Consider the following 18,224-nt stretch of genomic DNA (forward strand, 5'->3'; position numbering starts at 1 on the left):
CTTAGGCGAATGTCTGTGTGGAATTTCCACGTTCTCCCTGTGTTTGTGTGGGTTTCCTCCAGGTGCTCTGGTTACTTCCCATAGTCCAAAGATGAGCAGGTTAGCTGGATTGGCCATGTTAAATTGTCAACAGAATGCAGGGATGTGAAGGCTAGATGCATTAGCCTTTGGAAATGCAGGGTTATGGGGTGGTCTTGTTGGTTGCTGTCCAGAGGACTCACTGGGCCGAGTGTCCTGCTGCAACTGTAGAGATTTTATGATATTACAGCCCATTGCCAGCTGTTTGCCAAGGCTGAAATGGCTAAAGGCATGACTGGCAATGGTAGTGAGAGAGGAAACTATGAAGCACAGGTACAGGCAGTCAAGACAGGGACAATATAGGAGGGACAAGAGGTCAGCACCAGACTCCAGTCTTTATTGAGAAAGTGGTAGGGGCGTGGAATGCATTGCCAGAGAGGGTAGTGGAGTCAGCGCAATAGGGGCATTTAAATGGCTATTAGATAGGCATATGGATGATCGTATCAGGTAGGGGTGGAGGTTAGATAGACCTTAGGTTTAGCGTAAAAGTTCGGCACAACATTGTGGGCCGACCAACCTGTATTGTGCTGTACAGTTCTGTGTTCTATGTACTATGTTCCATTGGTTAACTGGAGATGGTGCTGCATGAAATGGTCATGGTTTGGGATTGGGGGTGTTGGCTTAGTCCCTTTTGTCGCTCTCACCAAACAGGTTGGCAGCAGCCCAGCCTTTGGAAGATGTTGACTCCAACTGACAATGTGGCAGAGGCCACTGATCCTATAGCCACCGATCTACTGACCTGGAGTGTGGGAATACAGCTGTCCGAACATTGCTGCCTGTTAGTGTTGACCAGTCTACAGCAGTTGGTATCCTGATAGACTTAAAAAGTTAATCTAGTCGAGATCTGATATCAACACATTTCACAGCCTGATTCCAGTCTTGCCTACACCTCACCTTCATGTATATGTTCCCAGTGGATGGGTGTATAAATGATCAGGAACAGATTCCCTCTCAATCTCTCTTCCAGCCAATTCCAGTTCCTTCAATGTTAGCCTACCCGACATCAGCCACTTCAACATTCACTGGGTGAACTCAGCACATTTCACCTGCTAAACTGATCTCAATATTGTGAGGACTTTTATCTATTAAAACCAGAACATTCGCTGTGCACCAAAAACAGTTCAGGACAACAACTTGCTTGGATGCACTTCGACTTGATTTTAAAAAAAGCAAGTATTATTGCTATATTTTCTAATCTTATGCACTCAAATCTTATTAGCTATATTTTTCCCACTTCCAGTCTACTGTAGGCTGCATCTACAAAGATAACCAGGCTTTCAAAGCTGTCACACTAGTGGTGGTTTGGATATCTGGTTGAAATGTTCCACTCCCTACAGAAACAGGAATTAGATATGATGGTAAATGCAAATGCAGGATGAGACATTAGAACATGTTTCACAATATGATTATACTTTTGAGTAACAGACAAACAATTTGAACACATTCTGTGGGATTTAATATAAGGCAAATGATCCGAAACCCAAATTTTCTCTGATAAGAGTCATTGAGTTAGAGTCATAGAGTGCAAAAACAGGCCATATTGTCCGAGCAGTCTGGGCCGAGCATAATCCCACGCTAAAGTGGCCCAACCTGCCTGCACTTGTCCCATATCCCTCCAAACATTTCTTATTCATTAAGTTATCCAAATGTCTTCCAAATGTTGTAACTATACCTGCATCCACCACTTCCTCTGGAAGTTCATTCCACACATGAACTATTCTCTGTGCAAAAGAAAATTGGCCCTCATGTCTTTTCTAAATCTTTCTACTCTTACCTTAAAAATATGCCCGCTACTTTTAAACTCCCCTCACCCAAGGGAGAGGACCCTTGCTATTCACCTGATCTGGGCCCTTCATGATTTTATGAATCTGTATGATGTCACTTCTCAATCTTGTATACTCCAGTGAAAAAAATCTCAACCTCGCCAGCCTATTTTTATAACTCAAACTCTCAATTCCCAGCAACATCCTGGTAAATTTCTTCTGAACCCTATCAAGCTTAATAATATCCTTCCTATAACAGGGCAACCAGAATTGGACACAGTACTCCAGAAGAGGCCTCACCAACTTCCTGTATAATCTCAACGTGACATCCCAATATTTATACCGAAAGGTCTGAGCAATGAAGGCAAGCGTGCTAAACACCTTCTTAACCACCCTCTCTATATGTGGTGCAAGCTTTAAAGAATTATGTGTCTAAATCCCTAAGTCTCTCTGTTCTACAGTGCTACCCAAGGCCCTATTTTGTGTAAGTCCTGTCATTGTTTGTTTTACCAAAATGCAGATTGTGTTGCTAAAACTGATTACCAGTAGTATTGGATTCCTTATCTGTGCTAAACAAGGCTAATGGGTCCACTTAAAGTTGTTGCCATGTTCATTTAGTTCTTTTCATTGGGCATCCTGTCTCACAGCACACGTAACTTGGCTCGAGATTCAGGGTCTCCCTGTGATGCTCATAGATTGCAATTCTTCGAAAAGAAGGTCTGTCACATTCCTGCATTATTTGTGTTCCCAGAGCGAAAGGAAAGACAAGCCAAACGTCTCCCATCCGTGCCAAGGAAGTGGATTGAAATGTGTTTGAAAATCTCCACGAGGATGCATATCGTAGTGTTGAATAAATCAAAGCTACTACTGATAAAATATTGGATTGCATTTGGGTGTCAACACAGTAATAATAGTTAATCTGTACCCACAGTGAGTTGAACTTATGCCATGTGGTTTGGGTTAGGAATGCTTTAACTGTTTGCATGACATTTCTCCATCTGACTACAAATAATATGATGTCGACGTTCCAGTGTTGGCTTGGGGTGGACAAGGCCAGCAGTCACAACACCAGGGTGAAATCCCTAGCTTTCGGAGCGCTGTTCTTCCGTTCCAACAGTTTATGATTTCAAATAAACCTGTTGGACTATAATATGATGTCATGTGACTTCTGATCTTATACATAATATGTTAGCCAGTTTATCAGAAACAGGCTACCCTGAGCTAACAGCTCAAGAGTTGAATTTAATCAAGCAGAGGGGACAGCAGTGTCATGGGAACTCACCACTTCCGACTTCTTTATCAAGCCACACAACAGCCTGACTGACACATTTTTATGTGATTTCTTAACTGTCTCCATCAAAATCCTGGAACTCCCTTCATTGATCCCACCATGGGAGCACGGATATTGCAGCGGGTTATGGAGAAAACCCAACGACAGCATTTTTCAGGGCACATGGAGCTAAGTAATAAAATTCAACGCTGCCACATCCTGAGAACAGATTTTCAGAACCTAACACTTTGTTTTCTTTGCCCCTTAGTTGTGTGATCTATAGATTTTAGTTCGGCATTAAAGCCTGTGCACCTGCTTTTTGTTTGAAACAATGGGGCTCGTGATTTCCTCCCTTGTATCCTCTTTCTTTTTGAGCACAAAAGTCTGCAGGGAGGTAATAATCAGCTAGTTTAGGACCCCCTCTCAGACCACATCATGGCAATCAGATAATTCCATGGAAATCTCAAATCCACACATCACGGGTGTTGCCTTCCAGATACATGTCATTGCTTTACCCATATCTCACAGTATGAATGTGAAGGGAAAAAACATACCAAAATTATGAGTAAGGTTCAGGATTCAGTTATCAAACTACAATTTAAGAGGTCATATCCTGGCTGCATGGCCAGAGGATCAGTTCGCTCACTTGGCTGGTTTACAATGCCAAGTGATGCCAATAGCCCTGGTTCAATTCCAGCACTGGCTGAGGTCACCATGAGGACTGTCCTGCTCCAGCTCTCTCCTCACCTGAGGGATAGTGACCCAGTCGTGTCTATCTAATGGAGACTGGGGCTACAGTGATTTAACTCTATATCCTTGAAAAGAAAAAGTGCAACAGTTACAATCAAATCAATAATGGGGTAATTTTATCAAGTTCAATCATTAAAAAAACACATGATTCTCCTGCACATCCCAGATGTCCACATTCTTCAAGGACCGCAACTTTCCCCCCACAGTGGTCGAGAACGCCCTTGACCGCGTCTTCCGCATTTCCCGCAACACATCCCTCACACCCTGCCCCCATCACAACCGCCCCCAGAGGATCCCCCTCGTTCTCTCATACCACCCCACCAACATCCGGATACAACGCATCATCCTCCGACACTTCTGCCATCTACAATCCGACCCTACCACCCAAGACATTTTTCCACCCCCACCCTTGTCTGCCTTCCGGAGAGACCACTCTCTCCGCGACTCTCTTGTCCGCTCCACACTCACCTCCAACCCCACCACACCCGGCACCTTCCCCTGCAACCGCAGGACGTGGTACACCTGCCCCCACACCACCTCCCTCACCCCTATTCCAGGCCCCAAGATGACCTTCCATATCAAGCAAATGTTCACCTGCACGTCTGCCAATGTGGTATATTGTATCCATTGCACCCGGTGTGGCTTCCTCTACATTGGGGACCGCTTTGCAGAACACCTCCGCTCGGTTCGCAACAAACAACTGCACCTCCCAGTCGCGAACCATTTCAGCTCCCCCTCCCATTCTTTAGATGACATGTCCATCATGGGCCTCATGCAGTGCCACAATGATGCCACCCGAAGGTTGCAGGAACAGCAACTCATATTCTGCTTGGGAACCCTGCAGCCCAATGGTATCAATGTGGACTTCACAAGCTTCAAAATCTCCCCTTCCCCCACTGCATCCCAAAACCAGCCCAGTTCTTCCCCTTCCCCCACTGCATCCCAAAACCAGCCCAGCCTGTCTCCGTGATAATGGGAACTGCATCCTGTCTCTGCTTCCCTAACCTGTTCTTCCTCTCACCCATCCCTTCCTCCCACCTCAAGCCGCACCTCCATTTCCTACCTACCACCTCATCCCGCCTCCTTGACCTGTCCATCTTCCCTGGACTGACCTATCCCCTCCCTACCTCCTCACCTATACTCTCCTCTCTACCTATCTTCTTTTCTCTCCATCTTCGGTCCGCCTCCCCCCCTCTCTCTATTTATTCCAGTTCCCTCTCCCCATCCCCCTTTTCTGATGAAGGGTCTAGGCCCGAAACGTCAGCTTTTGTGCTCCTGAGATGCTGCTTGGTCTGGTGTGTTCATCCAGCTTCACACTTTGTTATCTTGGATTCTCCAGCATCTGCAGTTCCCATTATCACATACCAGTCAGATTTTTCTTTCTGCACTGCAGGCAGAACGTCTGGAAAATCTTGTCAATGTTTGATGAAAAGTACAAAACAAGGGAATACTTAATTTCAGAGATAGTGGGAACTGCAGATGCTGGAGAATCTGAGATAACAATAAGACCATAAGACATAAGACATAGGAGTGGAAGTAAGGCCGTACAGCCCATTGAATCCACTCTGCCATTTAATCATGGCTGATGGGCATTTCAACTCCACTTCCCTGCACTCTCCCCGTCGCCCTTAATTCCTTGTGAGATCAAGAATTTATCAATCTCTGCCTTGAAGAATTTAACGTCCCAGCCTCTACTGCGCTCCGTGGCAATGAATTCCACAGGCCCACCACTCTCACTGAAGAAATGTCTCCTCATTTCCATTTTAAATTTAGCCCCTCTAATTCTAAGGCTGTGCCCATGGGTCCTAGTCTCCCTGTGCTGTAGATCTGGATGAACACAGCAGGCCAAGCAGCATTGGAGGAGCCGGAAAGCTGATGTTTCGAGCCTAGACCCTTCTTCAGAAATGGGGGAGGGGCAGGGGGTTGTGAAATAAATAGGGAGAGAGGGGGAGGCAGATAGACGATGGATTAAAGAGAAGATAGGTGGAGATGGGACAGAAAAGTCAAAGAGGCGGGGATGAAGCCAGTAAAGGTGAGTGGTGGTGGGGAGTTAGGGACGGGATAGGTCAGTCCAGGGAGGACAGACAGGTCAAGGGGAGGGATGAAGCTCGTAGCTAGGAGATGGGGGTGGGGCTTGAGGTGGGAGAAGGGGATTGGTGGGAGGAAGGACAGGTTAGGGAGAGGGGACAAGCTGGGCTGGTTTCGGGAAGCGGTTAGGGGAGGGGAGATTTTGAAGCTTGTGAAGTTGTTACCATTGGGTTGCAGGGTTCCCAGCGAAATATGAGTTGCTGTTCCTGCAACCTTGAGGTGGCAACGTTGTGGCAATGCAGGAGGCCCGGGATGGACATGTCATCTAAGGAATGGGAGGGGGAGTTGAAATGGTTCGCGACTGGGAGCTGCAGTTGTTTGTTGCAAACCGAGTGGGGATGTTCTGCAAAGCGGTCCCCAAGCCTTCGCTTGGTTTCCCCAATGTAGAGCAAGCCACAACGGGAACAGCGGACACAGTATACCACGTTAACGGATGTGCATGTGAACATCTGCTTGATGTGGAAAGTCTCCCTGGGGCCTGGGATGGGGGTGGGGGGGAGGTGCTGTAGGGGCAGGTGTAGCACTTACTGCAGTTGCAGAGAAAAGTGCCAGGTGAGGTGGGGCTGGAGGGGAGCGTGGAGCGGACAAGGGAGTCACGGAGAGAGTGGTTCCTCTGGAAGGCACATAATGATGTGGAGGGAAAGGTGTCTTTGGTGGTGGGGTTGGATTGTAGATGACAGAATTGTCAGAGGATAACGCGTTGGATCTGGAGGTTGGTGGGGTGCAGAGTGAGGATGGGGGGATTCTGTTTTGGCTGTTATTGCAGGGAAAGGGTGTGAGGGATGAGTTGCAGGAAATGCAGAGTTTGAAATTCCCAATTCCTTCGCCTCCGCCAGATCTGCTCTGAGGATGAGGCATTTCACTCCCGAACATCTCAGATGTCCTCGTTTTTCAAGGCCCACAACTTCCCCCCTCATTGGTCGAGAACACCCTTGGCCATGTCTCCCGCATTTCCCATAACTCATCCCTCACACCCCCTCCCCGCAATAACAGCCAAAACAGAATCCTCCTTGCCCTCACGTAGCACCCCCCCCAACCTCCGGATCCAATGCATCATCCTCCGACACTTCCACCATCTGCAATCTGACCCCACCACCAAAGACACTTTTCCCTCCCCACCCTTGTCTGCTTTCCAAAGGGACCACTCTCTCCGTGACTCCCTTGTCCGCTCCACACTCCCCTCCAGCTCCACCACACCTGGCACTTTTCCCTGCAACCACAGGAAGTGCTACACCTGCCCCTACACCTCCCCTCTCACCCACATCCCAGGGCCCAAGAAGACCTTCCACATCAAGCAGATGTTTACCTGCAGATCTGTAAATGTGGTATACTGTATCGGCTGTACCCGTTGTGGCCTCCTCTACATCGGGGAAACCAAGCAAAGGCTCGGGGACCGCTTTGCAGAACACCTACGCTCAGTTCACAGCAAACAACTGCACTTCCCAGCCGCGAGCCATTTCAACTCCCCCTCCCATTCTTTAGATGTCATGTCCATCCTGGCCTCCTGCAGTGCCACAGTGATGCCACCCAAAGGTTGCAGGAACAGCATCTCATATTCCGCTTGGGAACCCTGCAGCCCAATGGTATCAATGTGGACTTCACAAGCTTCAAAATCTCCCCTCCCCCAAACACATCCCTCAACCAGCTCAGCTTGTCCCTGCCTCCCCAACCTGTCCTTCCTCCCACTTATTCCCTCTTTCCACCTCAAGCCTTACCCCCAGCTCCTACCTGCTAGCCTCATCCCGCCCCCTTGACCTGTCTGTCCTCCCTGGACTGACCTGTCTCCTCCCTAACTCCCCACCTACACTCACCTTTACTGGCTCCATCTTTGACTTTTCTGTCTCCTCTCTTTTATCCATCTTCTACCTGCCTCCCCCTCTCTCCCTATTTATTTCAGAAACCCGTTCCCCTCCCCCATTTCTGAGGAAGGGTCTAGGCCTGAAACGTCAGCTATCCTGCTCCTCTGATGCTGCTTGGCCTGCTGTGTTCACCCAGCTCTACACCTTGTTATAATACTTAATTTCATCCAGCTTCAATCCTGATTTAACAAAGGCACCCAGGAAAATTAACCCTAAGGAGCTCACACCTTGCAAGGGCCTATTACAACACCCGCACCTCAAAATGTTTTCCCAAGAATCAGATGCCTCACTGAAGTCAAATTAAATTTGAGCTTCTTCACCTTTAATTATTTATTATCACAGGTGACCTAAAAACAGGTAAAACTATAAAATGTATTTTATTAAATGCTTTTCCACTATGACCAATTTTCAGCTTAAGGAGAAGGTAATGTGGCTTCCTGATTTTGATCAGTTTGGGTTCAGAACTGTTCATGAGTGTAAGTTTTCTGAATGGACACTGGTATTAAATGACATGGAAATCTGTGAGAGAATTGCGAGTAACCTCAATTGGAGATTTTCGCGCAAGAGCTTTCTGTTGTGCCAAAGTAAGAACTTTTCTTTCACACTAATCTTTTGGTGTTACTTTTGTGCCAATTAAGGGCTGATTAATGGCTCTTAATGTAGATTGGTGTTATTTTCCAGTGGGTGGAATGATTTCTGTCACTGTTAGTCATAGAGATACATGTTGCCTTTCTGTCATTGTGTAAAACAGTGACAGCCACATCAATTCTACATGACTTCCATTTCCAGCCATAATAAATTCGATCAAAATCAAAATGAGGAAAGGTTTAAAACAGGCTGCTAATCTGCTGTTCTTGTTTTACGTTAATATACAATGTCATGTTGTGAATCCAGAGGAACTGACCTCTTGGCAGCTCCAAAATGCTTATCTTGCCCAGTCAAGGGGACAGAGGAACAGCCCATGCTAAGAGTTTCACCACAACAAATTGGCAAAGGATGTGCAAATCATTGCCATTTTGGGGAATTCGCCATTCCCACTCACAACAAGAACAGATATTGCTGAAGAAACTCAGCAATGGGAAACTAACTGCTCTTTCTCCATGAGGTGAGCCAGAGGCAATGCTGCCATCCATATACTTACCGTGAATAGTGTACAGCATGCAAAGAAATTCAAACACGGCTGTCAATCACGGTGCCGAACTTGGTGCCAACCGGAGGATGATGCCTCCCTCTCAATTTTGTAAAGTCACATGCCTTTATCAGGCCAGTTTTATAAGTATGAATAGACAACTAGATTGAGTTTTCCCCAAGATTTTGTCCATAGTTTGTAACCTGTTTGGACATTAGTTACATCTGTCACATCATTTCTAGCCTAGATAATAGCAGCAGGAAATTCACATGGGCATTGGTATCTGCAATATAGTGATCATATAGCGCAGAAAGAGAACCTTCCAACCCATTGTGTGTGTACTGGCTGTTTGAAAGACTAGCCCAGTATACTCTCACTTCCCTGGGCTGTCCTAGAATATGTTGAAAGTGCAATGACCTTTGATCAGGAAGGAGCACAGGAAGGAGTATTTGTAGCTTCTTTAAAATGTCTATGGAATCTGCAGTTGTTTTTGACAATATTTGATAAGGATTTTTCAGAATTTTCTCAGCGATTAAGAGTCATTTTCTTGAATTATGAGAAATACTGGCTTTTGAGAACCCCACCATTTGCAAGTTCCCCTCCGAGCAACTCACCACACTAACTTGGAAATATATCACCATTTCTTCAACATCACTGGGTCAAAATTCTGGAATTTGCTCCCTAATTGTAAGTGTGCCTTCGGCATATGGATGCAGCAGTTCCAGGTCGCGACTCACCATCAGCTTCTCAATTGAAACTAAGGACGGGAAGTAAATGCTGTATAGCCAGTGACACCCATGTCCCATGAGTGAATTAAGAAGTGGTCTTGCAACCTTTTACCTAGACAGAAAGGCCATTAAACACAAAAACTGTGCGGCCCAAACATGAATGAGAGCTGCAGCTGAGGGGAGAGTAAGGAAGGCTTGTTTACAAAGATCTTTATGTGTATGAAATAATTAAACAGGAGAAAAAGCCAAAGTCACGGATAGAGTAAGAGTTAGAAATTGGATGATTTTACTGTTGCTGCTTAGGTTTTGTGAGATCTGAACAGATCATTCTATAGTGTTTATTAAAGAAGTCAGATACAGGAATCCCTGGGGAATATGTGCCTTCAAGACTATTGTGAACCTAATAACAGAGGTTATGTAGGAATATCACTTTCAGTCAAATGCCATCTCTGAAGATGTTGAATTAAATATGAATCCTGGTGAATGGGACTCAAGGTGTATCAGTTAAGTGGAAAAGTATGCAATCCTCGGAACCAGAGGCTGAGTAAGAGAACTTTAACCTACACATCATGCTATTAGTGCGCAAGTTGTGATCTTGTAGTTGTGTAAGACATGTTCTTGTTATACTGACTATTTAAGTGAAATTAATCTTTTTGTTTCTAACTTGAAGTATCATTTGTGGAATTGAAAGCAAAATGGCATTATGGGTCTACCTTCTACAAATGGACTGCAGTGGTTCAAGATGGCAGCTCACCACCATCTCCTCAGGGATCAGCAACAAATGTAGCCGGTAATGCCCACATCCCACAATTGAATTTTAAAAAATTGCCTGTTAGTACATGTATAATTTGTGTTCATTCTGATTTGTTGCTTGAAGTCAGATGTTATTGAGAATTTCTTAATTTGGAACATTTGGTAAATTTGGTTACTTTGGCTCATGATTTTCCCATGAGGATTGTAACAAAAAAATATTGAATTTGCTTCCACCACCCTTTCAGGCATTCTAGATCAGATTAATGTGTTGAATGTAAAAACAAATTTTCCTTCTCGCCCTCCTGACTGTTGACTTTTCACTTTATTATTATTAGTTGATACATTTCCCAGAGTTCAAAGGGTGAGAGGAAAGGAAGAGTTTGTACCCTCTTAGCAGTTTCCTGTCGAGCTCTGTGGCTGTTGACTTTTGCTGAAAGAGCTGAATTCCAGACCCTGTGCCTGTGAGTTCAGGCAGAGTCCCGTCAGCCTATTCAGAGGGCATGGTTGACTAGCCCCAGGCCAACAATTATGAGTTCTGCAGCTGCTGGTATTCATTGCTTCAGTAAACAGCCACTTCAAAAGAGTGAACTTGCATTATCAAGAGTTAAATTGGAATTAGTCAGATTTCTGTCATTAACACTTAGTTATAAAGGAATGGAAAATTCTGGACAGTCATGCAAAAGCACAAATATTGACAAAACTGTAATAGTAATATTGATTTTTTAATGAACAAATTAATGCTCTGTAATCGCATGCATGGATCTTGTTTATTTTAAATTCATTCGTAGGGCATAGGCATTGCTGGCTGTCCTGTATTTTCTTATTGCCAGTCCCTAGTTGCCCTTGTGAAGGCATTAATGAGTTGACTTCTTGCACTCCGACAGTCCATTGTGCAGTTGTTAGACCCACAATGCCTTAGGAAGGGAATTCCAAGGTTTTGACCCAGTGACAGCGAAGGAACAATGGCATATTCCAAGTCAGGATGGTGATTGGCTTGGAGAGTAACTTACAGGTGATGGTGTTATCATGTATCTGCTGCACTTGACTTTCTACATGGAAATAGTTGCACAATTAGAAGGTGCTGTCTAAGGATCTTTGATGAATTTGGGCATTGCATCTTGTAGATAGTTCACACTGTTGCTCCTGAGCATCAGTGACAGATGGAGTGGATGTTTGTGGATGTGGTGCTAATCAAGTGGACCGTTTGTCCAGATAGTGACTAACGCTTTGAGTGTTGTTGGGGCTGCACTCACCCAGGCAAGTGGAGAGTATCCCATCGCAGTCCTGACTTGTGCCTTGTAGATGGTGGACAGGCTTTGGGGAGAATAAAAGTGAGTGACTCACTGCAGAATTCCTCGCCTCTGTCTTGCTCTTGTAGCCACAGTATTTATATAACTGGTCTAGTTCAGTTCCTGGTTAATGGAAACTTCCAGGATGCGAGGGAGTGCTAAAGTTTTTGGTGAGGCAGTGGAACGCACTGCTGATAATGGTTATCACAAAGGATGTGGAGGACAGATAAGAGACCGGAATGAAAGAAACATCAGGATTTCAGAAGGGTGGTAAAACCCAACTGTTTTGGAAACACATGGACATTGAAGAAGACATTCCCATTCATTATCAAGGTGTCCAAATGGTGCTGTTCAAGTATCCAGTTGAAACCCTGGCTGTCACCATATCATCTGTAAGACAGCAAGGCAGTGGGGACGAGGCAGCATGGATAACCGGAATAACAAGTTAGAAGAAAATGAGAGTATTTTACATCAATTTACGTCTGTGCTAATATTAGTGCACTAGAGAAAAATGAGAACCATAGTGTTGGTGATGTGCTTTGTCGAAACTATAACAAATCAATTTGAGAAAAAGCAAGTTTCACCAAGGTTTGTGTGTAACTTTCAGGCAGGATTTATCAATTTGAGTTCTCTTCACACTGAATGGTTTTAAACAGGTGCTGAGTCCACTCAATGGCAAATGCCTATTCTGCTGTTTCCATGTAATTTTTCAAAGTTATCCAAGAATCATTTTGCATTGGATGTTTGCAGTGGTGCATGTGGGAAAGTACTTTATGTGAACTTTAAAAGGATTGGGATGACTAAAATCTTAAAGGAGATGTTACTGAAGTGAATGCCACAGTCTAAAGCAGTAGGGAAATGTTGAACTACCTGTATTCCGTCTGTACCTAGCCTCCTGTCTGATGGCCACTGGCGATGGTAGTTTTTTTTAGGAAGAAGTTGCGACAAAAATTTAACCTTAGTACTCCAGTATAGCCTTGCTGTAGGCCACCATTGCAGTGTGAGAAGGAGGACTTGCATTTATATGACACCTTGCACAACCTCAGGCCATCCTAAACCACTTTACAACCAATCAGGTGCTTTTTTCAAAGCGAGTTGTCTCTGTTGTGAAGCTACAAAGACTGTAACAAATTTTCACACCCCAAGCTCCCACAAACAGCAGCCTGATTATGGCCAGAATATTCAATTTATAGGTGTTACCCAAGGGATAACTATTAACCAGGACATCACAAAATACTTCTTTGCTGTTTGCGTAGGGCTGTCTTACTGATTGAGATGCATACCAAAGAAAAGGTACAAAGAATCTCTGTCCACTTTATCAACAGGCAACCTTGATTGGCCAGGCAATGCCAATGGTAAAATATCCTGTTCTGCCTAATGGAATCTCTCCAGTCTGAGCAGCCTTGAATTTAAGGAAGTGCCCCTATTATTTCCCTCCTATTAAATGCAAGAGTGATTTGTATTTAAGCTTTTAACATAGTGAAACACCACAGTGCGCTTCACAGTAATGTTATCAAATTGACCCTGAGCTGTACAAGCAAATGTTATGCTCAGTAAACTAAGTTTAAGAAGCATCTGAAAGAGTAGAAAGAAGCAGTGAGTTTGAGGAAGCAATTTCATAGCCTTGGGCTGCAACACTGGTGAAGCATTATAAGCAGGGAGTAGCGAGAGGCCAGAATTGGTGGAGCACACAGATCTCAGAACATTGTAGACCTGGAGGAAACAACAGAGTTGAGGAGAGGTAAGGGCAGGTCGTGGAAGGATTTCAAAATAAAGATGAACATTTTAAAAGATGTAATAAACAAAGAACTGCAGATGCTGGAAATCTGAAGCAATATCAAAAATTGCTGGACATACTTAGCACATCTAGCAGCATCTGTGGAAAGAAAGCAGAGTTAATGTTTCAAGCCCAGAACTGATTGTAGCTGGGAAAAGGTGGTATATATTCTGAAGTCAGTGGGTGGGGGAGGGGAAGGAGTGAGCAAATAGGCAGAGATGGAACCCAGAGAGAGAGAATGATAGTTAGGGGGATAAAGGGGTGGAAGATAGAATGCCAAGGAGAAAGAAAAATTACTAATGGAGACCATAAGTAAGTGAAAATGAATAGGCTGCGCTGAAAGCAGCTCACATGATGACAGGGTGAGGGGATGGGTGAAGGATATAAAGGATGATGTTCAGGGTCTAAAATTATTGAACTTGATATTGAGAACTGAAGGCTGCAGGCTCCCCAAATGGAAAATGTGATGATGTTATCGACTCATAAAGTCATACAGCACAAAGACAGACCCTTCAGTCCAACCAGTCTGTGCTGAACATAATCCCAAACTAGACTAGTCCCAGATGCCAGCTCTTTGCCAATATCCCTCCAAACCTTTCCTATCCATGTACTTGTCTAAGGTAACAAAGTGTGAAGCTGGATGAACACAGCAGGCCAAGCAGCATCTCAGGAGCACAGACGCTGACGTTTCGGGCCTCAACCCGTCATCAGAAAAAAATGTCTTTTAAGTGTTGTGATTGTACCCACATCCACCAGCTCCTGAGGAAGTTCATTCCACACCTATGTAAAATAATTTTCCCCTGTTGGGTTTTCTCCACTCACCTTAAAAATGTGCCCCTGTCCTAGGGAAACAACAGCCACCGCTAACTCTATCTATACCCCACATTATTTCTATGAAAAAAGTCCCAGCCTATCCAGCCTTTCTTTATAACTCAAACCTTCCGCACCTGGCAACATCCTGGTAAATCTCCTCTGAACCCTCTCCAGCCAGATAATATCCTTGTGACCACAACTGGACACAGTACTCCAGAAGAGGCCTCATCAATGTCTTGTACAACCTCAACATTACGTCCCATCTCCTATACTCAATGAAGTGCCTTGTTAACCACCCTGTCGATATGCGATGCAACGTTTAAAGAATTATGTACCTGCACCCCTAGGTCCCTCGGTTCTACAACACCACCCAAGGCCTGTACCATTGTTCCTCCCACTTGTGTTGAGCCTTTGTAAAGTACAGGTGTTACTGGACTGGGAGCCACTGTAGGACAGTAGTCACCCAATGATATTTATCTTAGTGTTACCCCAATGGTAATCAATGTACCCACTGAAAGTTTGAGGAAGAGTTTGTTTGAAAGCAAATTGCAAGAGAGACCATTGAAAAAAAACAATTATTGGGCTGAAAGGAGCATGCATATTGTAGCTACTCCTGAGTTCCAGGCTTTATTTCATAATTCTATTAGTTTTTACATTTCAGAATCACAAGGCTTTTATTTTGAAACTATTGTAATGCAAAAAAAATGCAAAGAAGTAGAGATTTTTTTTAAAACTGACCTTGTGTGGAAGGGGCCTCAAGGAGCCCGTATTAATTCATGAATAGTAAAGGTTTGGAGGGCTAACAGTGTGTAGAGCTGGATGAACACAGCAGGCCAAGCAGCATCATAGGAGCAGGAAAGCTGATGTTTTGGGCCTAGACCCTTCTTCAGAAATGGGGGAGGGGAAGAGGATTCTGAAATAAATAGGGAGAGAGGGGGAGGTGGATAGAAGATGGGTAAAAGAGACGATAGTTGGAGAGGAGATAGTTCAGTCAAAGAGGCGGGGATGGAGCCAGTAAAGTTGAGTGTAGGTGGGGAGGTAGGGAGGAGATAGATCAGTCCAGGGAGAACGGACAGGTCAAGGGGGTGTGATGAGGTTAGTGGGGAGGAGATGAGGTGGGAGGAAGGACAGGCTGGGGAGGTGGGGACAAGCTGGGCTGGCTTTGGGATGTGGTAGGGGGGAGGGGAGATTTTGAAGCTTGTGAAGTCCACAGTGATACTGCTGGGCTGCAGGGTTCCCATGCGGAATAAGAGTTGCTGTTCCTACAACCTTTGGGTAGCATCGTTGTGGCACTGCAGGAGGCCCAGGATGGACATGCCGTCTATGGAATGAGAGGGGGAGTTGAAGCGGTTCGCGACTGGGAGGTGCAGTTGTTTATTGCGAACCGAGCGTAGGTGTTCTGCACAGCGGTCCGCAAGTCTCTGCTTGGTTTCCCCGATGTAGAGGAGGCCACAATGGGAACAGCGCATGCAGTGTAGCACATTAGCGGATGTGCAGGTGAACATCTGCTTGATGTGGAAAGTCTTCTTGGGGCCTGGGCTGGGGATGAGAGGGGTGGTGTGGGGGCACGTGTAGCACTTCCTCCGGTTGCAGGCATAAGTGCCGGGTGTGGTGGGGCTGGAGGGGAGTGTGGAGCGGACAAGGGAGTCACAGAGAGAGTGGTCCCTCTGGAAGCAGATAAGGGTGTGGAAGAAAATGTATCTTTGGTGGTGCGGATGGATTGCAGATGGCGGAAATGTTGGAGGATGATGCGTTGGATCCAGAGGTTGGTGGGATGGTACGTGAGGACGAGAGGAATTCTGGTTGTTATTGCACGGGCGGATGTGTGGGATGAGTTGTGGGAAATGCGGGAGACACAGCCGAGGGCGTTCTTGACCACTGAGGTGGGGGAAGTTGCAGTCCTTGAAAAACGAAGACATCTGAGATGTACAGGAGTGGAATGCCTCATCCTGGGAGCAGATGCGGCGAAGGTGAAGGAATTGGGTTTTCCACCCTGGGCCTCGTGCAGTGCCACAATGATGCTACCCAAAGGTTGCAGGAACAACAACTCATATTCCGCTTGGGAACCCTGCAGCCCAATGATATCAATGTGGACTGTACAAGCTGCAAAATCCCCCCCTCTTCCTACCGCATCCCAAAACCAACTTGGCTTGTCCCCACCTCCCTAACCTGTCCTTCCTCCTACCTATCTCCTTCTCCCGCCTCAACTTCACAAGCTACAAAATCTCCCCTCCGCCTACCGCATCCCAAAACCAGCCCAGCTCATCCCTGCCTCCCACCTATCCCCTTCTCCCACCTCTAGCCGCACCCCATCTACCATCTACTAACCTCATCCCACCCCCTTGACCTGCCCGTCCTTCCTGGACTGACCTACCTCCTCCCTATGTCCCCACCTATAATCACCTTTACTGGCTCCATCCCCGCCTCTTTGACAGGTCTATCTCCTCTCCACCATCTTCTCCCCGCCTCCCCATCTCTCCCTATTTATTTCAGAACTCCCTTCCCCTTCCCCATTTCTGAAGAAGGGTGTAGGCCCGAAACATCAACCTTCCTGCTCCTCTGATGCTGCTTGGCCTGCTGTGTTCATCCAGCTCTACACCTTGTTACCTCAGATTCTCCAACATCTGCAGTTCCTACTATTTCTGAAAGGTTTGGAGGGATGTGGGCCAAGCACAGGTAGGTGGGACTTGTTTGGTTTGGGAACACGGTCAGCATGGACTGATTGGATTGAAGGATCTGTTTCTGTGCAACTGGATTACTTTGGTTTCCTTCACACATAGTCGAGAGAATGATTATGGCATTTATCTGCAAATTTGCTTTACCCAATTCCAGCTCAGAATTGCAGCTGTATGTATATTGTTTCAGTTCGCTGAAATGGCAGAATTTGGTTCCCTGTTTCTATACCCTCCTTGGCTGATCTCAACAAATGTTTTTATTTTCTTTCAGGAAACAGTATCATTCTATAAATAAAAAAGGAAATGAAGGAGCCAGTTAATGAGTATTCTTGAGTGAGGGAAAGAGGAATTTTATTACTTATTAATCCCAAGTTAAAAAATGATAGTCAAAAACACACAGCATCAGAGGTAACAAGTTTAAAAGGTAGAGTGTCTAGTAGAGACAGGAGAATAATGGTTTTGCAGTATTGACGCCACAGTTTCTTTTTTACTCACTCATGGAATGTGGGTGTTTCTAGCTGGGCCAACATTTGTTGCCCATCTCTAACTGCCCCTTGATCTCAATGGCTTACCAAGGCCATTTCAGAGGGCAGTTAAGAGTTAACTACGTTGCTGTGGGTCTGTAAACAAAACTAGCTAAGGATGACAGATTTCATTCCCTAAAGGGAATTAGCAAACCAGATTGGTTTTTACAACCATTGACAATGCTTACATAGTTGCCATTGGGGTAGAAATTAACTCTGAAATTTTTAAAATACAGCCTAATAATCCGAGATGGAAGACTGGAAAAAATTGAGGCTGTAAGAGCTGCTCCTTTTGTGAGGTATTTTCACTGTTGGAGCCGAAGTCCTCAAATTCCAGGAGTAGTAATTATTGCGTTATAAGCTGTTGATTGTTTTTGGAACTAATGGAAAAAAAAGATCAAAACAATGGCACTTTTAAAAAGGAGGAAGAAAGACAAAGCAGGGACCACATGGGCAGTGAACCTGCACAGCTGCCTGCCTCTGCAGTTTCGTTTCAAGTATGTGGGCATTGGAGAAACCTATATGGGGACCCCACAGCAGGGAATCTTACGTTTTTAATTTGTAAATCTACAATAGTGAGTAGAGTTTTTTTTTGGGTTATATGTTTTGTTGAGAAAAAGCATCTAAATTGGTATATGAATAGGAAAGGTTTAAAGGAATATTGGTAAAAATGCTGGGAAGTGGGACTAGATAAATTTATGATATCTGGTTGGGATGGACAAGTCAGA

The 18,224-nt window shown here is 45.2% G+C and overlaps 1 protein-coding gene across 14 annotated transcripts in view; it reads left to right on the forward strand.

The window, feature by feature from the left end:
- The window catches only part of sema4ba (sema domain, immunoglobulin domain (Ig), transmembrane domain (TM) and short cytoplasmic domain, (semaphorin) 4Ba), a 386,815-nt gene that overhangs the window by 195,761 nt on the left and 172,830 nt on the right, over nucleotides 1-18,224 (forward strand). For 4 of the 14 annotated variants that reach the window (XM_059639201.1, XM_059639202.1, XM_059639205.1 and 1 more), the window contains one exon: nucleotides 10,336-10,455. The exons of the other annotated variants lie outside the window; for them this stretch is intronic. The gene's annotated coding sequence lies outside the window, so the exon portion shown is untranslated. The remainder of the gene's footprint in view (nucleotides 1-10,335; nucleotides 10,456-18,224) is intronic. 14 annotated transcript variants of the gene reach the window in all.

This window comes from Stegostoma tigrinum, chromosome 33, assembly GCF_030684315.1.
Source record: "Stegostoma tigrinum isolate sSteTig4 chromosome 33, sSteTig4.hap1, whole genome shotgun sequence".
NCBI lineage: Eukaryota > Metazoa > Chordata > Chondrichthyes > Orectolobiformes > Stegostomatidae > Stegostoma > Stegostoma tigrinum.